At 33.7% G+C, this 21,615-nt stretch overlaps 1 pseudogene; it reads left to right on the forward strand.

Moving 5' to 3' along the window:
* Positions 1-7,847: 7,847 nt before the first annotated feature.
* LOC103953234 lies at positions 7,848-10,956 on the forward strand (annotated as a pseudogene).
* Positions 10,957-21,615: the final 10,659 nt, after the last annotated feature.

The raw sequence follows: 21,615 nt of genomic DNA on the forward strand, positions 1-21,615 counted from the left end.
TAAATACTTATGGTTTTGGTTGATGAATCGACAAGTTGTTCACATGTTTGTCTACATACATTGCTACTAAACCTCCTGGCCGATTTTAAAGGTTCACCACCTTACTTATCCCATAAAGTCTGGAAGACTGGATAATGCCTAAGAGTTTATATCAATGGCTTTTGATAAAGTATTGCATGTCATTTGGGTTTATAATTGAACATTGAATTCCCATGTTCATCCCAAATAACCTCACAGAGCGATCATAAAAAGCAATTTAATTGGTCACGCAGACTTTGGTGAATGCACCAAGCTTTCGATTTCTGCCTATGACTATGCAATCTTATATGCAGCTATGTTGGTCTGTGTTGAGGCCCATTACCACCCAACCTATTCAACGTTACAGTTGGTTACTGGTTACAAACCTGATGCTTCATATTTGCACATTTGGGTGTGCATTCCATGTGCCAAGTTGCGCTGCCGCAACATACAAATATGGGTCCTCAAAGAATGATGTGAATCTTTGTCGATTATGATTCTCCTTCACACTAGCTCTCTTAGAGCCCTTGTATGCGATTTCTTTACCGTTCATTTGTGGATTCTCACTTCAATGAGACAGTCTTCCCATCATTAAGGAGAGATAAGAATGTCAATGTTCCTATAGAATGATGAGAATTTTTGTGGACATTGTCTACTATGTCTCATCTCGATCCCCGTATCACACAAGTGTGATAAACAAGTGCGATGTATTCTAGCTTTCAGAATGTTACTTCCAAACGCATTCCTCTGATCAAGCTAAAGTGAGAAGATCATATACCAGCTGCAAACATGCATGTAAGGATAGACATACTTAACGGACGTCAAGTCAACATCCCCAAAGGGTGTGCCACCTCTGTTGGACGATCCAGTACACCGGCGGATAGCTAATCACTTTGTCTTGGCCTAGAGCTCGACAAATCACTATGTTCATAGGATTCACTTCCCTAGAAGAGGAAGGCACGACACAAAATGAATCTATACTCAATCGTTGTCTCAAATCATTTCCATCTCATGAGATTAATCTGGATTACTCCAAAGTTCTTGGTCCATTATACTAGTTTGGATGAGATAATGGAATTGGAATGAGATTATCATCGATGATGTTTTCACTTATATGATAGCTATCGACATAAATGAAAAGTGACGGTATCAAACCGTGTTTCGTTGATTAGTGACAACGTAGAACTGATTGAACAACTGAAATTACAATCCAAGTTAAATTTCTTACCAAAGTGTGATTGGACCTATCGTTCCTACAATACCCAAGGTAACCTTGTTGTGTTATAAGTAGGAAAGGAAGTGTTATGAGATGAATGAAATAGTGCAATATGATGCACGCCTTACGGCACAAGGTTTCTCTCAAACGCCTTGTGATTGACTGCAGAATTACGAATGTGGTTAGTATTTCTCCATGGGGATATTCATATGAAGATTTACATGTAAGTTCCCGAAGAATTACATGGATTATTTCATGGACTGTTTCAAATAGATCCAAACCACGGAACACTCTCTTAACTTGTTTGAGGCTTTCACTTACAGATTGAAGCAATCCAACAAATGTGGTATACCCGTCGAAGTGATTATTTGATCCGTTAGGGATATGAATTATGCCCTTGCATATTAAACTATGAAGTCTTATTCCAAATTGCTAAAGTTACAGTTTATGTCGTTGACATGAATCTCACTAAGACTTTAGAAGAGCTTGAGAAAACTGTCTCGCACCTGAAGATGGAACTTGAGATGAAGGATCTTAGGAAAACTCATTTATGCCTTGACCTGAAGTTAAAGCATTGTTCTGACAGTACTTTGGTCTACCAGTCGAACTACACCCCGAAGGTGTTACCTTTGAGTATACCTATGATCTTCCATACGCTATATGCAAATAAAACCCTTGAACAAGTTATGAAACCCGAAGTTCAATATATGAGTTCAACTTTGCGTTTTGTTGTACTTAGCTCATTAGTTAGATAAGACATCTCCTTCGTTGTTGATCTATTGGTAAAGATGCAGTATTGCGCTTACACACAACCACTAGATTGGTATTAAAGACATTTTTCCACTACCTTAAAAGGTACTACGGATTTGGCCTAATCCTAGCACATCTCGAGCGAATCCAACCCTCTGATCCTCAAAATGATGCTTGCCTTGTTTGTTATCCTGACGCTAGTTACTTATCAAGCCCGCACAAGGCAAAATCCCTGAATGGTTACGTCTTTACCGTTAAGGATATCGCAATATCTTGGAGGTCCACGATATAACTTTAGTTGTGAAATCTTCGAATCATTCCAAGACTCACCTTACTTCACTAAGCCACACGTGAGACATGGTTAGGAGCTTTTGATAGGAGAATATTTAGGTGACTTAGTTAGCTTGTTTTCTTACATTTATGTTGTTAGTTCATAGTTATTTTAGTATTTTAAGCTATTTTCGTGTGTTTGTAGGTCCATATGGCTAAAGTAGCAAGAAGGTGCATTTTGGAGCAAAATTGGACTTGGAATAGATAGCATATGCTTGGAGCAAAATGAATGGACGAAATTGAAGACCTAAAGATGTTAGGAGTCCTAATCAAAGAAGGATTCCTAATCAAAGAAGGATTCCTAGTCAAAGAAAGATTCCTACTTGAAGTAGGAAAGTTAAGCCAAAGTTTCCTATTTTGGTTTGACCTTTCCTAATACTAAAAGCCCCTAAGTTCTAGCAACATTGAAGGACTCTTATGCACTTTAAGACACAACCAAACCTTCCTTGCACCTTTATTGCCTTTACCGTGGCTTGCCTAAACTTGTCCATTCCTTGCTGTGCAAGGGGGATTGTTTATTCCCTATTTTGTGTCCCAATATCACATTCCCTTTTAATCCTAGTCAATGCCTCACCTTACATTCCTATTTTATCCTAAATCTTTGCCTAATTTCAGCCTTAAATCACATTCCTTCCCTATCCTTCCTTGCCGCAAATTCTTTCCCTTTTCCCTTTGGATTTCTGATTTTAAGTCTCTTTTTCCTTGTGGAGTCTAATTCTTTCCTAAACCATTTAATAAAAGTTAAGATCATTTCCCTCAAATAAATAGCCTTTACCGCACCCATAGAAAACCCTATCCATTCATATACACAACCTACCATCCTTCATCCTTAACACCAACCTTTGTCGCAGCGTTCATTCAATCTTACACCATTCCCATACTTTCATACCTTCAACCACACATCGATACACCATTCTTATCCCTTGCCGCACTCCCCTACCAACCCAAATCCATTCCTAACCCAGAAATACATCCAAAATTATCCCTAAACCCTTTGTGTCGTTGCATAGCAAGGAAGAAGAAGAGAAGAAGAAGCCTTGGACGTTTTTACATTCAAGTTGGAGTGTTAGAACGTTTTTAGGTGTAATCTATCTTTTGTTTTCAATGTTTAATTCAAGTTTTCTTTGTTTTGTTGTGAACATGAGAGGCTAAACCTGTTTTAGCTAGGGGAGGCTTTGAAACCGTGATTATGTTTGTGATATGAATTGATTAATTCCAGTTGTGATTTCATAAATTGTGAATGCAATTTACTTAACCGTTTGATGGAGAACTTATTCTTGTATGTTGATTAGGGAGGCCTACTTAATTTGCATGCTTGAATTTGGTGCTAGAATATAAGGGAGTTTCACATAATCGTTACAAACTTATATTCACAAGTAGTTAAGATTGTTTTCACAATCATGTTAAGTAAATTCCTAGCATGAGTATCATGATGTCATAGTTACGAATGCTTTATCAATACTTATGATTTTCATAGAACGTAATGATCTTTGATTGTATCTCTATTATGATGTCATGTAGGGAACTTTTGAAGAATGCTTGGTTGTTGAATGATGTCATCCAATCCAATAACTAAAGGAGAATCTGAGGGTTAATTAGTGATGTCACGGTTAATCTGGGGTGTTGAGGTTCATGGTTTATTGAGAAAACAACTGAAAATTAATTTGTGTTCGAATGTATCATGTGTGGAAAAGAATCCTCTAGCTAGCTAATCATCCATAGTTTTTCCCAAGTTCGTCCAAACGTTGCTTAAGTCTTTTAGTTACTTGTTTTTGTCTTAAATTCATCAAAAACCCAATCCCTTTTACTTTGTTGTGTCAAATTTGTCCTGTTGTGTGTTTTTAAGTATTTTGAGCCAAAACCAATTCTATTTTCGTCCAAATTAAGTCCTAGAGTCTAAGTTGAGTCTATTTAATTGTTTTGTGTTGTTTTGAGTCTTTTGAGCTTGTTTTGAGTCATATAAGTTTAGTTAAGAGTCTTTGAGCTTGTTTAAGTGTTTTTAAGCATATTTTTGTATCTTTAAGTTAGTTTTCATTAGATTAGCAATCCCTCCTAATCCCCTGCCTAGAACGATCCCTCTTACATCTTTACTACAATTGTCAATAAGAGGGTTTAATTTGAGTGCTATTATTTATCACATCAGCTGTTGTTGAGCATATTCTAAGTACTTGTTGTTTTCATCCATCGTTGAGTCCCAACGATGATCCATGAAGACTATGCCACATGTATCAACCTGACTAAGCCATGATACATTAATGAAGTCAACACCAAGACATATTGCGTCTACATCAGCAAAGCATCAGGAGACTGAATTCATGCAAGCTGACCTTAGACAACCTTGTCGGCCTCTACACGACATCACTGCTAAAGTCAGCCATCTAGAAGCCTGTTAGAGGAATTGGTATGCCTAACTATCATATGCAATGCTTGTAGTTCTCATTTGGAAGTTTTGTCAAACTCAGGGGGAGTATCCAGAAGTATACTCACTTTATCTTCATGTACTCTTTTTCCCTACGATTATGAGCATTTTTCCCACAGGATTTTTGCTACCTAACTAGGTTTTGACAAGGGCACCCATCTTAGGCTGATCATACCCTTATGAGCTCTTCTACTTACGCCCAGAAAACGTATAATTTTAACTTAATGCAACTTCTCACTTTTCTCCTTAATATATGGGTTTTTCTCCCACCTTAGGTTTTACCATAGCGAGGTTTTGTGAGTTTTACCTTTTATGCATTCTTCCATTGTTTTGAGACTCGTATTCGCTCATTGTGTCGACAACTTCATCAACTGTACTCATCACTGAAGACCTAATGCGCCATTTGTTTGAGTATTCACACACTCAAGTGGGAGTGTTGTAGTCCTATTAGATTAGGAATGTGATTGTGTAAATCCTTGTGTATCTATGAATATCTTTGAATATTCCCTTTTGTAGTTATTATCCTATTAGAGGTGTAATCCTATTAGGGTAAGGATTTAACCTATCCTAATACAATAATTAAAGGCACAATGGGGTAGAATAGAACACACGTCACAATTACACATCGCTCTCTTTCTCTCTACTATGCCGCACTCCCCCTCTCTCTGTCTGTCTAAGTTGAGTCTATTTGATAGTTTTGTGTTGTTTTGAGTCTTTTGAGTTTGTTTTAAGTCATATAAGTTTAGTTAAGAGTGTTTGAGTTTGTTTAAGTGTTTTTAAGCATATTTTTGTATCTTTGAGTCAGTTTTTATTAGATTAGCAATCCCTCCTAATCCCCAGCGTAGAACGATCCCTACTTACATCTTTACTACAATTGTCAATAAGAGGGTTTAATTTGAGTGCTATTATTTATCACATCAGCTTTTGTTGAGCATATTCTAAGTACTTGTTGTTTTCATCCATCGTTAAGTCCCAACGATGATCCATGAAGACTATGCTGCATGTATCAACCTGACCAAGCCATGATACATCAATGAAGTCAACACCAAGACATATTGCGTCTACATCAGCTAAGCATCAGGAGATTGAAGTCATGCAAGCTGACCTTAGACAACCTTGTCGACCCCTACATGACATCACTGCCGAAGTAAACCTTCTAGAAGCTTGTTCAAGAAATTGGTATACCTAACTATCATATGCAATGCTTGTAGTTCTCATTTGGAAGTTTTGTCAAACTCAGGGGGAGTATCCTGAAGTATACTCACTTGATCTTCATGTACTCTTTTTCCCTACGATTATGAGCATTTTTCCCACTGGGTTTTTGCTACCTAACTAGGTTTTGACGAGGCACCCATCTTGGGCTGATCATACCCTTATGAGCTCTTCTACTTACGTCCAGAAGACGTATAATTTTAACTTAATGCAACTTCTTACTTTTCTCCTTAATATATGGGTTTTTCTCCCACCTTAGGTTTTACCATAGCGAGGTTTTGTGAGTTTTACTTTTTATGCATTCTTCCATTGTTTTGAGACTTGTATTCGCTCATTGTGTCAACAGCTTCATCAAATGTACTTGTTTCATTGTTGAAGACCTAATACGCCATTTGTTTGAGTATTTACACACTCAAGGGGGAGTGTTGCAGTCCTATTAGATTAGGAATGTGATTGTGTAAATCCTAGTGTATCTAGGAATATCTTTGAATATTCCCTTGGGTAGTTAATATCCTATTAGAGGTGTAATCCTATTAGGGTAAGGATTTAACCTATCCTAATACAATAAATAAAGGCATAATGGGGTAGAATAGAACACACATCATAATTACACATCTCTCTCTTTCTCTCTACTATGCCGCACTCCCTCTCTCTCTCTCTGTCTTTTATATAATTCAGTAAATTAGACCTATAATAACAGGGATACTTTTGTCATCAAAAGCTGAAATTAAAAAATAATAAAAGCAGTTTTCTTCTCACTATCGTTCAAGAAGAACCAGCATACTCGAAACGAAAAGAAGCCGTCGGCGTCATCCCACACAAATGAAAATCAGTGGACGGTTTTTCATTCACTTGCATAGTGGATCATAGATACAAGAATTGCTCCTCTCTTTTAGAATTTTATCACGCAGTATACTCTCTGAAGAATTAAGAAGGTTGACTGTAACTTCTTTTGGAATCTTTTTTAAGATGCTTGAAGGTTTTCCTTAATTTAAGAGACTTGGGCACGACTTTTATTCTTGAAGAAAACATTCTTAGCAGTTAAGAATTTTAAACATTTCTTTTATAGATGGGAACAAGCATTTTGAAAGCCGAAGCGAATGTTGTGTTGAGAATGAATCCCATCAGGATAAGAGGAGGGATCTTGCATAGACTTATAAGTAAGTTGGTTTTATGATGAAACCTCAACTTTCTTCATGATATCAGAGCAGGTTGTCCCACATGTGAAGCCAAACGGCTACACGTGCTCTATGTCACCTCGTTGTGCTGCCCACATGTGTTAGACTTGAAAATTTGCCGCACGTGAAGGGCGCGTGTTGAGAATGAATCCCATATTAATAAGAGGAGGGATCTTGCATGGGTTTATATGTAAGTTGGACTTCTCCCCAAATTGACAATTAGTTTTATGGTGGAACCTTAACTTTTTTCATGTTTTGCACATGCAATCACAAAGAATGTAAAACTCCATGAAAAAATTGTTGCGGCAAAAAGAAGAAATCAAGATCCAAAATCGATCTGAATCAAATGTTTGAGTGAGTTTGTGGTTTAATCACCATCTACAGGTTTGAGAATTTGTATCCCTAACAATTTTGAAAATTTATCTTCCATTTTATGGGTTTTCAGAATATTGGATGATAATACAAGTGGAATCGTTTTATTCTCAAACGGTAGTTTCTTTGCTTGTGCTTACTAATTTGTATGGTATATCGGCAACATTAGTTATTTAGATTCAGTGAATTTTGTAACGAATTGGAGTGTGCATGATTCCTTTTTTCATGTCACAGGTGGAAAAAGCTCTACTTCACAGCGCGCTACTCGTAACGTAAAGAAGAGTTTGAAATATTTTTTTAGTTGTCAATTAGGTCATTGATTCAGTCTATTCCCAAATATAAATGTGAAAAATAAAATAAAATTCTATACGTCATGTGTAGCGTGCAATGGTTGAAAAAAAAAAAATCTTTCGCAAGTGCGCTGAGGAAAACTAGTAATGTAAAAATGCTTTGATTATAGAAAGGTTGTCTAAGTATTTTTTTTAATAAAAAGGTTTTTGTGAAGATTTGTGAGGATGGTAGGAAGCTGTTGACGAGGCATATATTCTAAAAACTAGAAAGTGCCGGTAATTACCACGCCTTTCCAGATCCGAGCCTGAAACTGGAATCATACATATATCCATCCCGATCAGTTTCAAATTCTGCACACACTCCTAAACCAATTTTCAGATCTTCTACAAGAACAAAAGAGAATGTCAGGCTACTCACACCCTCCTCCCGGCTATGGCTATGGCTACGGCTACAGCTACGGCAGCGCTTCACCTCCAGGTCAACCCTACGGTGCACCGCCGCAAGGGCAGCTCCAACACCAACAGCACCAGACAGCCCAACCCTACGGTGCTCCGTCTGCACCGTACGGCTCTTCGTACAAGCCAGAGAAGCCGCACAATCCAGCTAAGCCTCACAAGAATCAAGCCGGCGGAGGCGGATACCCCACGCCTGCTCCGAGTTACGGCAGCCTGTTCGCGGCTTTGGTTCCGTCGGTGTTCCCACCGGGCACGGATCCGGAAATCGTAGCTTGCTTTCAGCTGGTAGATCAGGACGGCAGCGGCTTCATCGACAACAAGGAGATGCAGAGAGCTCTGTCGTCGTACAATCAGAGCTTCAGTTTGAGGACTGTTCATCTTCTCATGTACCCCTTTACCTAGACCAACACCAGGAAGGTCGGTAACAATTTACATACCCTAACAATCCATGCATGCATATCTGTGTAAATTTCTCGTCGAGTTTGAAATTTATGCTCACCATCTACTTAATACTGTTGAATGAGTTTAATTTCTGATATTTATGTCTATCAATTGTCCAGATCTCAAAATGTAAACTCATTGTGATAAATAAAGTGGTGAACGTTACCATCTTTTAAGAGTGGTGAATAATAATATTCTCGTTTCAAAGAATTACCTATTTGCAAAGAGACCATCGCCATCATGGTGACTTAGTCCATCATATCATATGTAAGTTTTTTTTTTTACAAAGCATGACATTTCATTAGTGGACGGGGACACCACTATTAATATGCTAATTTGCTACAATTTATCTTTCTAGCTTTCAGTGTAGCTCAATTCACTACTAGATAATAATGATGTTTATTGTGTGTGTGTGTGTGTGTGTGTGTGTTGGGAAAGAAGGGAGTGGGTCGCTGCACTTTTCTACAATCTTCGAAGTTGGAGGGCAATCCCCAGAAATCCCGTCTTTTCTTTTTAGCTTTTGTTTTTGGGCCGTTTGATAGCATTTTATTTTCAGTTTTTTAAATTAAAAACTAAAATGTATTAGGTAGTATTTCAGTTTTCAGAAAATGAAAACGAAAAAATCAAAAATTCAAAACTAGTTTCTTGAGTTTTTGGAAAACTAAAAATCAAAACTTAAAAACTACTTTCTTGAGTTTTCAAAATGGTGTGCTATCCACACATCCTCTTTACTTCTTCCACACTTCTAATTAATTTTTATCCATTGATATTGTTAAATTCATTCGATCTAACGGTAAAAAAATTAAAAGAGTGTGAGAGAAGTAAAAAACCTTCCAAATTATAGCATTGAGTTCACTTTTTTGTTTTAGTTTTCATTTTTTTTAAAAACTGTAAGTAGTTACCCTACAAAATTTTAGTTTTAGTTTTAAAAAAATGAAAACTAAACACTAAAACCAAAAACTGTAAAATAAAAACTCAAAACGACATGGTTATCCCACGGCCTCTGAGATTTTGTGTTTTAATGTTTGTTGGAAATTAACTGTTTTGTAATTGGTGTGGTTGATCGGGGTATATTTGATAGGTTTGACCGAGACAGAAATGGGTCAATTGATGCAAATGAGTTGAGACATGGACTGCTGAATCTGGGATTTGCCGTCTCACCTGTAATTTTGGAACTGCTGGTCTCTAAATTCGACAAGACTGGAGGCAGAAAGAAGGCCATTGAATATGACAATTTCATCGAGTACGTTTCCTTTTCCTTTTTTTTTTTTTTTTTTTTTTTTTGCTGTCATTCTTCTGTGGGATTGGTTTGAGGATCAAATTCTTAAGCATTAGATATTTATTGCATTTACTTTTGATAATATTTTATAGGGTAATGATAGGAAGACTAAATTTATAGACTAAATATGTAAACTAAATGATATGAAAATTGATGATTAACATGTTTATTTCTTGTTTATAACATCATTTAGTTTACAAATTTAGTTTACCTAACAGCTTATCAATGTCTGATTATTCCTTGTTCGTTTGTTTTGGTAAGACGCAGGTGCTGTCTGACAGTTAAGGTGAGTTCCATTTTCACTAAGGCATATATTTTGTGTACGTAATTTATAGTTTTAATTAGGGAACATCTACTCAGTCATTTGGCTTTAAATTTTACTCCTGCTTTGATCTTTGAGCTTTATTAATCTGTTCTTGCTATCTAGCGTATTTTAAAAGCGGCGGCGTGCAAGTTTATTCTGATTTATGCGCAGTTTGCATGATTGAGTAGTCAAAACTTCAAATTATTGCTGCAGTTAGTTGACAAGCATTTCAAAAAGAGAACAAACAATCCTTTATCTTTTGGGAGTTTTAACGAAACACTTCTGGTACTATTTACTTTTAACAAAAAATCACATTTTTACCTTCCTGATACTATTAAGTGCACCTTTATTTTGTCTTTTTTCATTAAAACTAAAAAAAATTTGGATTTTTCGTTAATTTTCCTTTATTTTTTCTTTGCTTTATTTCTCCTCTGGGAAACCATAAAATCGTTGTTCATCACTGGTTTTCACAACATTAACATCTTGCAAACATGGCTTTCATTATCTCAAGAGGACAAGCAGTGGGTTAACCGATAAACTGTATACTTAATGGAATGTTTTGTTTTCTGATTCTTGTGTCTTGCAGGGATTAACGGAGAAGTTTAAGGAGAAGGACAAAGCGTACACTGGTATGGGAACCTTCACTTATGAGGATTTCATGTTGACTGTCCTGCCATTCGTCATTGCGTAGGTTGTGTGTGTTAAAGGCTTTATGAATTTGGTTCAGGGTTTTACAGTGTATTGTAACATCTAGTTCTTTCTTTCCTGTTTCTTAGTGGAGTGGAGTGCTATAGGTATATTTTCTCACTATATAGCTTTCATATAATAAGGTTTCGTAGTATGGTTTTACCATGTCTTTAATATTTGCGTCAGTTTCCATTCAAAGGTTGATGCGTTGGAAATAAAATTTTCTTTGGCTAAGAAGTGAGATGATTTTAACATAAAAATTAGACTTGGTAGTGATTTTCTTTAGGAAGTCTTAATAAAAAGAGCTTTCCACTATTCATTCTTAATCAAAATGACATTCTATGTATGAAAAGTCTATAGTAGATCAAACTCTTCTCTTTATTTACTCTAATGCCATTATTTTATTATTGTAGTAGGGTTCATAATAATGTTGACATTTCTGTCTGATTAAAATACATTATTTTGCATGATGCTATTTAACGTATGTTAATTTGCTGCTAGCTCTTTATGCTTCCATCATGTTGTTGATATTATGCAACTTTTCTTCTGTTAAATTGTTCTAGTACTGTTCATCGCCTTCTACTATCTATGCATCTCTTTCTCTATTTTCTTTCAACTTGTAATACATATTTGTTGTTTCTCCTTTGAAAATTTGAGACTTCCAGTAGGGCTGATAACTAAGTTTTGTCTTACTGTAAATATGCATTTCTTCTTTTTCTGCTACTAGTAACATATCATACCTAAAATCTTCAAACTCATCTAAGGCTAGCATTTCGATCCCTCAAAATCTTAGAATATTTTTATATGAATGAGTCCACTTATGTGGGAAGATAGAGGATATTCTAAATGACTCTTTATTAATCATGGTTATATGCCTAATTTTCTCCTTATGCATATGTTCATACCAATCTAGATGACTGCTAATAAAACTTATGCAAATTTGTTTCTACTGTTCTAAATAATCTTCTACTACTTTAATAAGTTTTCCAGGAAATTATTCTAGTTGGAAAATATGATTAATGAATATTTGATCAAGATAGCCAAACTCTAATAGTAAGGCTAGGGTAACTTCTACTACATTATGTTTTTTCTAATGCTCATAACTAAAATGTCATGGTCTAAAATCTCTCATGTTAATCATGGCCATAGCTATGCTAACTTTTGGTTTACAAATACAACTCTATATATGTACTATCACAAAGACATGGTGGATACATTTTTGCAATAATATTCATCCTTGATTTTGGATCAAAGATGGACTGATATAAAGCACATTATAATTGTAATTGTAACTCTTTCATGGACTGTGATGCTCTGTTCAGGATCATATTTTGCATATCTTGTGACATTATTCTTAATTTTGCTTTTGAAATTTCTTTTAATACGATATCATCTATTACTCAGTCTAAAGATATATTCCTAAGAAAACTTTCATATCTTTCTTGTTTTTCTTTGTCACTCAGATGCTGATACTACTCATTATTTTGATGCTGCTCCATTTCAATGTCTTCTTCTAAGAGCTCAATTTTAATCTCTTCTATGAGCTCATTAGCCTCTTGTTCTATGAGTTCAATAACCTATTTTTCTTTATTCTTATGCTAATCAGTTTCCAAACCTATTTTCAATTCTCTTTTCAAGGTGTCACTTGCCTTTTATTGCATTCTAAGAGATTGAAGTTCTTGGTTCATTTTGGTAAACTTACTAAGTAATGACTTATGGTATCTAGAAATGACTTGAAGGTTGTGCTTAAGAGAATAAATATGATGATGACTTTGATGAAATTAAAATTAAAGCTATCAAACTCTTGTTCTAAGGTTTTGATTAGTTTTTCATGACTTAACCTCATGCTTGGCTGTTTGATTTGGATATTCCAAAAATTATCTAAGATAAATTATTGCTTATTAGAGAGTTTTGGTACCCTTAACCTATAATTCAGAGTTGGATTTATGATTCATTCAACAAGAGTACCATTGAAGTTGAAAGTATGTATTGGTGGTGATGTTGGTCTGCTTATGTTATTTTGGAATCCATTGAATGATGGAGGTCCATGGTGCATTATTATGCTATTGAAATATGCTCTTCTGCCTTGTGGTCTTGTGTTATTTGAGGATGATGGTCCACGATATTCCATTCATGTTCAGCGAATTAATCTTGATAAGATATCAACTAATATATTGTCACTACCTTTTATATGTTCAAAAATTGGTTTAAAATCATTTCCTATAATTGAATCAATAAAATTAACCTATCTTCGGGCTGCTTGTTTATTAGCATGTATCTTATTATAATGAGAAACTATATTTTGATAATCTGTTCTAATTGTAAATACTTCATTATGTAAAAATAAAGAAAATGCCTCAAGTGGGTTAATTATTCCTAAAATTTCTAAATATATTGATTGTAATCTTGACTGTATATCATTAAAATTTCCTGATGAATATCTACAAGCTTGTTCTTTAAACTTTGGTGACTCCTTATGCTTTTTCTGGTATAGTATACATGTTCATCCTAATGATGAATCATCTGTTTCAACTATTTTGTAGCTATCATCTAATGATAATGTTAATGGTTTGAGTTGAATAATTTCTTCCTTTATATTTTGAACTAATTTAATATCTTCACTATTAAAATATTTTTGTCCTATTTTGCTAGTTTTACTATGTAATACTGCTATGTTTCTTACTAAATATGGGATAAAATTTCTTGCATAATTTAACAATCCCAAAAATGGTTGTAACTGTTTTTTTTATTTTCTAACTTATTTGAAAATTTTAAGACCCTTTTAGCTATATGATCTTATAATTGTATTGTACCTGACTTAATATACAATCCTAAAAATTTATATTTTACTTTTCTAATGCTATTTTATTTTTGTTAATCACAATTCCATTATTGATAAATTCTTGTAAAACTATCTCTAAGTGCTTCCTATGTTCATTTCGATTTTTATTATGTACTAAAATATCGTCTACATAAACACTACAAAAATTATCATATTTCTTGAAAATTTGGTCCATCTTTCTTTGAAAGATCGATGGAGCATTTTTAAGTTCAAATGGCATAACAAGTCACTCAAAATGTCATTTTGGACAAGTAAAAGTTGTCCACTCAATTGATTGTTCTGCTAATTGTATATTGCCAAACCCTGATTTACAATCAAATTTGCTAAAATATTTACTCTCTTGAATTTTATTTATAAGCTCATCCTTATTTGATAACTTATAACTATCTTCATAGGTATTATTGTCACATCCAGACCCGGGCCCCCACCACATCCCGAGCTCGACTCTATCGTAGCACGATATTGTCCTCTTTGGGCCCCGACCACGCCCTCACGGTTTTGTTTCTAGGAACTCACACGAGAACTTCCCAATGAGTCACCCATCATGGAAGTGCTCTCACATGCTACTCGCTTAACTTCGGAATTCCCATGGAATCCGAAGCCAGTGAACTCCTAAAAGGCCTCGTGCTAGATAGAGATGAGAATATACATATAAGGCTTACATAATCCACTCTCCTGGACGATGTGGGATGTTACAATTATCATTTAATCTATTGTAATTATAAACTATTCTAACTATTGTAATTATAAACTATTCTAACGTTACCTCTCTTTAGTTCTGAATGTTTTTTCACAATAAATGCTGGTGATCTATGTCTAAACTTAAAGGGTCTAATCACTTTTAAATTTAACAATTCTTTTATTTGTTGCTCAAACTCTTGTTTATCTAATAAACTACAAGGCATATCAGCTGTCTTAATGGTTAAATCTGGGTTAATTATATCTGATTTTACTAATATTTTATTTTTACTCCAATGTAACTGTGGGCCTTCTCGTATAATTCTAGTTTGTTATGCTAATTGTAACAATTCTTCTAAACTCTTTGGTCTATCTAACTGTAATATTTCTATATGAGTCATTTCTTCTAAAATTGGATATTCATGTTCAAATATTTCTTCATCAAACTCTTCTATATTATATGCTCATCAGTTTCTTTTGAGTTCTCTAAATAATAATTATCTTGACCACTAAGCTCTTCTATACTTATACTTTTATATGCTTCCACAGTATTACTTTGATCAGCTATTGTAATAACTCTCTTGAAAAATGTTATGTTAGGATTCATAAATAAAAAAAACCTTGCAAACTTTTCACAAAAGTTTAGACCCAAGATGAATGGGTATGATCCTATTGGTGAAACAAATGTTAATAGTAAATTAAATTGTTGTTTTTCTACTGTAATAGACTCATTATTAATGCAATGTGTTAAATAAACTTGTCTTTCATCAAACTGTGTTATTCTCACTGGTTTTGCTAATTTTTTTCTATATTTTTCTAGTACTAACTCTTCTCTTATTACACTCTTTGTACTTCATGTATCCATCATAGCTGTTGTTTGTATCTTATATTCTTTTGCTAATTCTATTTCACAATTTATGGTAATTAAAGAACTATTTTTTTGCTTTTCTATACTATGAACAATATTTCCTAATATTGCAGTATTTTCTTGTGATTATGCTAAATTAACTTCTAATAACCTATTACTATAACATTTTTCACACAACAGTGAATATGTATTATAATATTTATTTACAACTAATTTACTACACTTATGACATTTTTCTGGCTAACCTAAATTTATATACTTATACTTCTTCATACTGTTCTTCTATGAATGCACACATATACTCTTCTAAATCACTACTTGAATTACTTAAATCTGAATCTATCATGTTAATACTCTCTATACTATAAATACTCTCATTATTACTTAAATCATCTAAGCTATCTATTGACTGTATATCTACATCTTCTTATAACTTAAACAACTCCATCAAATGTACTTTTTCTCTAGGTTGTTTACTTAATTTTGGACACTTTGGTTTAATATGTCTTACTTCTCCACATGAATAACGTTTACAACTACTCTTGTCTTTTGGTGCTTTATATTTTCTAATCCAAGGTATGCCACTTCTTTTACTAAATTGTTTCAAAATATATTTCCTTTTCCTATATGTTCTTGAAGGTCTTATGCTGAAATTCTTATGCTATTTGTAGGGTTTATATGACGTATATTTCTTTTTGTATATTTTCTTATGCTTATTCTTCTTATGACAACCATACTATTGTGGTAAATCTATATTTTTACATCTCATATAAGATTGTTTCCTAATTTGCCTCTTAACTTTTATTTAACTACACTCTTGTCTAAGTATATCATATACATGTTGAATTCTAGGTCCTATTACAATATCATTTTTTCTTTAGATGCTTTTGCCATTCATTCCAAATCTTTTCTCCTATTTGTCCTTTTATTTTTGTCATATAAGTATCTACTAAATTAATATCACTAATTCTACATGTTCTTCCTAAATATTTAAAGAAGTCTGTTGTATACTCAGCTATATATTGTAAATCACAAAATTGTAATTGTTCTAAATTTCTAATTGCTCTTATTTGTTCTTGTTCGCTTCTACCATCTAACATATTGTGATCTAAAAATTCTTGTTTAATCAAAGTAACAAAATCATCAATATTAAAATGTGTTTTAGTTACCTAATACTGTTCAGGATTTTGAACTTTCCATGACTGCAAATAATCAAAACCTAAACCATTTAAAGTATGCTCAAGGTAATCTAACATATTTGGAAATTACTAAAGTCTAACATTGATGCTGCATGTACATAACATTTCTCTCATATCTCAATCGTTCTTTCCCAATCTTGTGGATCTACATTATTTAAATTTAATATATTTCCTGCTATATTAATTTGTTCTGATCCTCTCAAATATGGAATCCTATTTTTTCTAGGTGGTTTCATCATATTTTCTTCTATGTAATTTACTCCAGCTTTTTCTTTATATCGTTCATTTATTGGTCTCAAAAATTGTTATTCAGTTCTACCTGTGTATCCTGGATTTTCTACTCCTGATTTAGTACTTTAATTTGCTAGATTACATTCTACTTTCAATTCTAATAAATTATTATATTCTTTTGATCCTAAAATATGTTCTACTTCTATTTCTAAGATTAATTTTTTCATCTCTTCATCTGAAATTCTATGTAGTCCTAAATCATATGTCTTATATTTTTCTAAGTATTGTTCTTCATCTAAATGATCAATATCTTCTATAAGTTTATCTACAATATGATCAAAATTTTGCTCAACTAAATTAATATCTAAATTATCAAAAGCCATATGAATACTCTCATTTTCGATCTCACTCTCGTCCTCTTATATATTTTCTAGTTACTTATAACTACTAAACTTAATTGTTGCTTTACCTATACTAGTTTCATATATTTGTACTCTATCTGGTTGTCTATTTTTTGCTACTTGTAAATTAGGTAATGTCCATTGAGTTCCTTCGAAAAAACTATTATCTACGGGTTTTGCTTCTATCATATTTCCATGCATACTACCAAATGTTTGAACTAAATTTTAAAATTCTAAATTAAACTTCTGATTATATTTATCAAACATTTTTCCAATATACATTAAACTAATACACAAAATTTTATACTTTACTTTCATATTATAATTTTTTGTTCTTATGCTCACTTTAATATATTTACTAAATTCATTAATTGTCATTACGTAATTTGGAATACATCATATGACTACTAAGTTTAAACTTAAGTCTACTTCAACTGTTGCTATTGCTGCTTGTTGGTGATTATCCCATCTATCATCATATATGTATGCTAAAGTTTTTGTGCCTACTTGTGCTATGGTTAATCCTGCTATTCCAATTAATATTGTTTCTATTTGAATCTGACTAAAATGTGATTTTCTCAAATACATAACTGCTTCCTTACTAAGTAAATTAAGTGTACAGCTCTTTATCAATACAGCTAACTTCATATTGACTAATGCTACTTACAATTCTACTTCTATTTTCAAATAATTGGTACAAATTGTATTTATTTTTCTGTGTTTTCTCAAAACATCTTCTAATAAATTCTTGTGCTTCTTCTTCATTTGGATAAATATCTTCAACTCTAACTACTTCTTTTCCTTTTTCTCCTAAAGAGTTCCATTTTTTGTTATCAAAAGGATTTATCTTAGGTTTTCTAATATGATTATTTGTACTTAAAGTTAAATTTTCTAATTTTTCTAACAAATATAGTGGAAGTGATGAAGAAGTGTTATGTAAAACTTGATTTATTTCTGCTATTTGTTTTTTAACTTGATCTAATTTTTCAATCAAACTTAAAACTAATTAAATAATTAAATTATTTTGCCTAATGGGAATATTACTACTAGCTACTTGTGTTGAAAAATGTGATGACCCGTCCCAAATTATTATATTATTTTCTCCCCAAGTGTGTAAAGTAACGAATATGCCCTCGTTGGTTTGGTGATCTGGATGCACATATGTAGTTTTAAATTATTTCCTCACCGTTGTAATTAAATCGTACATGACGTCATGAGAGCGTCAATGCGAGTTAGGGCTGAATCGAATTCGTAATGAAAAGGTTACGATTATTTAGGTGCACAAATGGGTAAATTTTGGACCAATTATATGGGTTCCTATTTCCTTGGGCCCAATCAGATTTTGTTTTTGTATTTTTTTTCTTTTTGGGCCAATTAAAATACCTTTCCCTCTTCTGCCCAATCAGAACCCACACACACACACACACACACACGTACCCTATTTCTCTCTCCTTCTCGAGACTTCCTTTTTCTTCTTCTTGCACCTGAGACATCCTCAGCTCACTTACACCTCAAACTCTTATGGATCAAACTTGTGAAGTTTACCATTAGACTCCCCTCGACCTCACGATCACTATTATACCATTTGTCCTTCGATTCGGTGAACTTTGAGTCGGTGACTCGTGAGCTTCGACTTGGTGAAGCTTGGGTCGACGTGATCGCGGACGAATTACATGGTTTTGAGACTTAGGAAAACCTCCATGTAACTCCCTAAGGACCCTAGAGTAATTTTAGGAAGGAGTTGACGTCGGAACAAGTGAGTTTGAGAAGTTTCAATTTTGGTCAGTTCTTTCAAGGGATTTTCAGGCTTTTTCCCATTTGATTTTGGACTCTCAAGAGGTATGAACTTGTTCTATTCCTCAAGAGCTTCAAATCCATATAAATTTCGTGGATTTTGGTTGAAAATCAAGTTAGATATAAGAGTTTTAAAATTTTCCAGAAACCGGTGAGTACAGATGACGGATTCCAACGAGCCGGAGAATAAGAGGAATATTCCGTCAACTTTGATGGAATATACTGATGGCATCATGTACCTCCGTTAGGATTTAACGGAATATTCTACTATTTTAATAGAATATTCCCTAACGTCGTTAGGGATTCCGTCAATGTGCCAGGCACATGCACGTGAGGGCACATGTGACGTCCAAAAATTATTCTAAAAATATAGGGGTGTTCGTGTTGTCGAGTAGATCATTTTGGTATATTCAAACACCCCATTTGAGCAACATATGAGAAGTTATTCTCGGGTTTATGTATGTACTTTAAAATTAACGAAAAATTAGTTATTTCGCATATAGGTGAAACGTACCCCGAGGACAAGCGTGGATCCTGCTACTTATCAGTGAGTGGGCATTTTCTTTATATATGTACATATGTGTGTGTGTGTGTGTGTGTGTGTGTGTGTGTGTGTGTGTGTGTCATAGTTTCCAGAACATTTTTTAAAATGATTTATGCTTTAAATGCCATGTCGAAAATGAGTGACATTTTAAGTATTTTATTATTATCAATCGTGAATTATATTGTTTGATGTTGTGGAGGCTTAGTTAAGCTTCAATTGAGTATATTGTGATGGTATTGGCTGCATTGCACATCGTTATGCATAGATGCATTTAGAGCTCATCATTGATGTACCCCGGTGTTAGTGTTCCCACCTGAGGTTAGGGCACAATTCTTCACGTGATGTTCACCTCCCGCACCACATGCTCACATTGGATCCAAGTTTGGTGCCAGCCCTATCGTACAGACCACAATAGGTGGTTCCGACTCGTAGGTGACCCACAATTATTCGCACAGCCTTCACGTGATCATACCACTTGAGCGTACATATTTACACTCAGCCCTATTGTACAAACTACAATAGGTGGTTCCAACTCATGTACTAACATATACTGATGAGTTATGGGTCCAATCATACAGGTCACATTAAGTGACTCTGACTGGCATGTTACTTTATATTGATTTCACCTGGCTTACATATTTTAGTGTGAAAACATTATGACATGGCATATTTCAGTTTTTACTAGCCTTGTGCATTGGTATTCGTATGTGTATACGTAGTATTATTTTCTAGAAACTAGACGGGTTTTACAGTGAGGGGTTATTATGTTCAGAAAAGATAAATGTGTTTTCAAAAGTTTTGTTTTTGCCCACTCACCCTTCTGTTTTGCGCTTACTAAATAAGTGTAGAGATCTTCTCCCTGTTTTGTATAATTAGCACTTAGTTGGTTTGACTGCACTATTGGATTGCCTATGCTCTGAATACTTGTATTTGGTACTTGATCACTTCCACGCAGTTATTTATTATCACTAGTTAAATTAGCTTAGGTTGATTTTTATTGATTCACATTTACTTATTACTATCATTACTTCTGTTGCACACTTGGCTAGTCACCCTTACGTGATAGCTAGCACGTCTCGACTTCGGTTGAGGTGTGTCACAAAATCTGTTCAACTTACTAATTTCTTTCAAAGCTTCGATATATTTTCTACTAATTCTAGAATCGGTCATTAAACTAATAATTTATCTATTTTATTATGCAACTTATCTACTTGTTCACTCAACTCTTTTTGTACTAATTGAATTTTTTGAACTTCTAATTTTGACTGCTCAACTATTTTGCTTAGGCTTACTGTCTATAAGGTCAATAAACTCTTTTATCTCTCTTTTGCTAGGAAACTTTTGAATATTTTTATTATTATCTTTTAATTGAGATGTAATATAATCCAAATTTTGTCTGATTGTTTTTATGGAATTTTTATAAAAATTGCTCTAACAACTGGTTTAATAAATGATTATGCTTATTATTTTTTAATTTTATATTTTTTGCTTGACGAATAATCTACAATACCATTGGCTTGTGGTTTTCTTCACCATGCAAAATATGATTATGCTTTCTCAATGGAAAATAACAAAGTAAACTATTATGGTCTAAGGTTATTTTTCTTTTTTGAGGTTCACTAATTTCTAAATTAAGGTAATCTAACATAAACAACAGTCTACTTTTCTCTGAAGTTACGGCTAACTGATTTCTTAGAAACTCTCTTTCTTCTCTCAAGGTCTCTAAAACTTAATCTGTTGCTCTTTTTGCTTCTAAAACTTTATGCTGCACTTCTGTATTATTATATTTACTAATAAATGAAGGATGTTCAAGATAACCAATATAAAACTTTTGCTTCTTCAAAGTTCTACTGATTCTTTTGGATATATATGCTAATCTTCTCTTTATGCTAGTTATAGTTAGGTGTCTAGGACAATAAGTACATGGTGGTTGTGGTTGGCAAGGTCTACAATGACAAAAATATATGTTGTTCATACAAAATAAACGAGTGTGATATCAGTTGTATTAATGACTTCCATCCTCAAGGTACTTTACTATTATAATTATACTATTAAAATGCTAAACTTATCTCTGATACCAAATTTGTAAAGTAAATACCTGGTTAA

Source organism: the organism of the source record quoted next, unplaced genomic scaffold, assembly GCF_019419815.1.
Source record: "Pyrus x bretschneideri cultivar Hongxiangsu unplaced genomic scaffold, Pyrus_bretschneideri_v1 Contig9, whole genome shotgun sequence".
Lineage (NCBI taxonomy): Eukaryota > Viridiplantae > Streptophyta > Magnoliopsida > Rosales > Rosaceae > Pyrus > Pyrus x bretschneideri.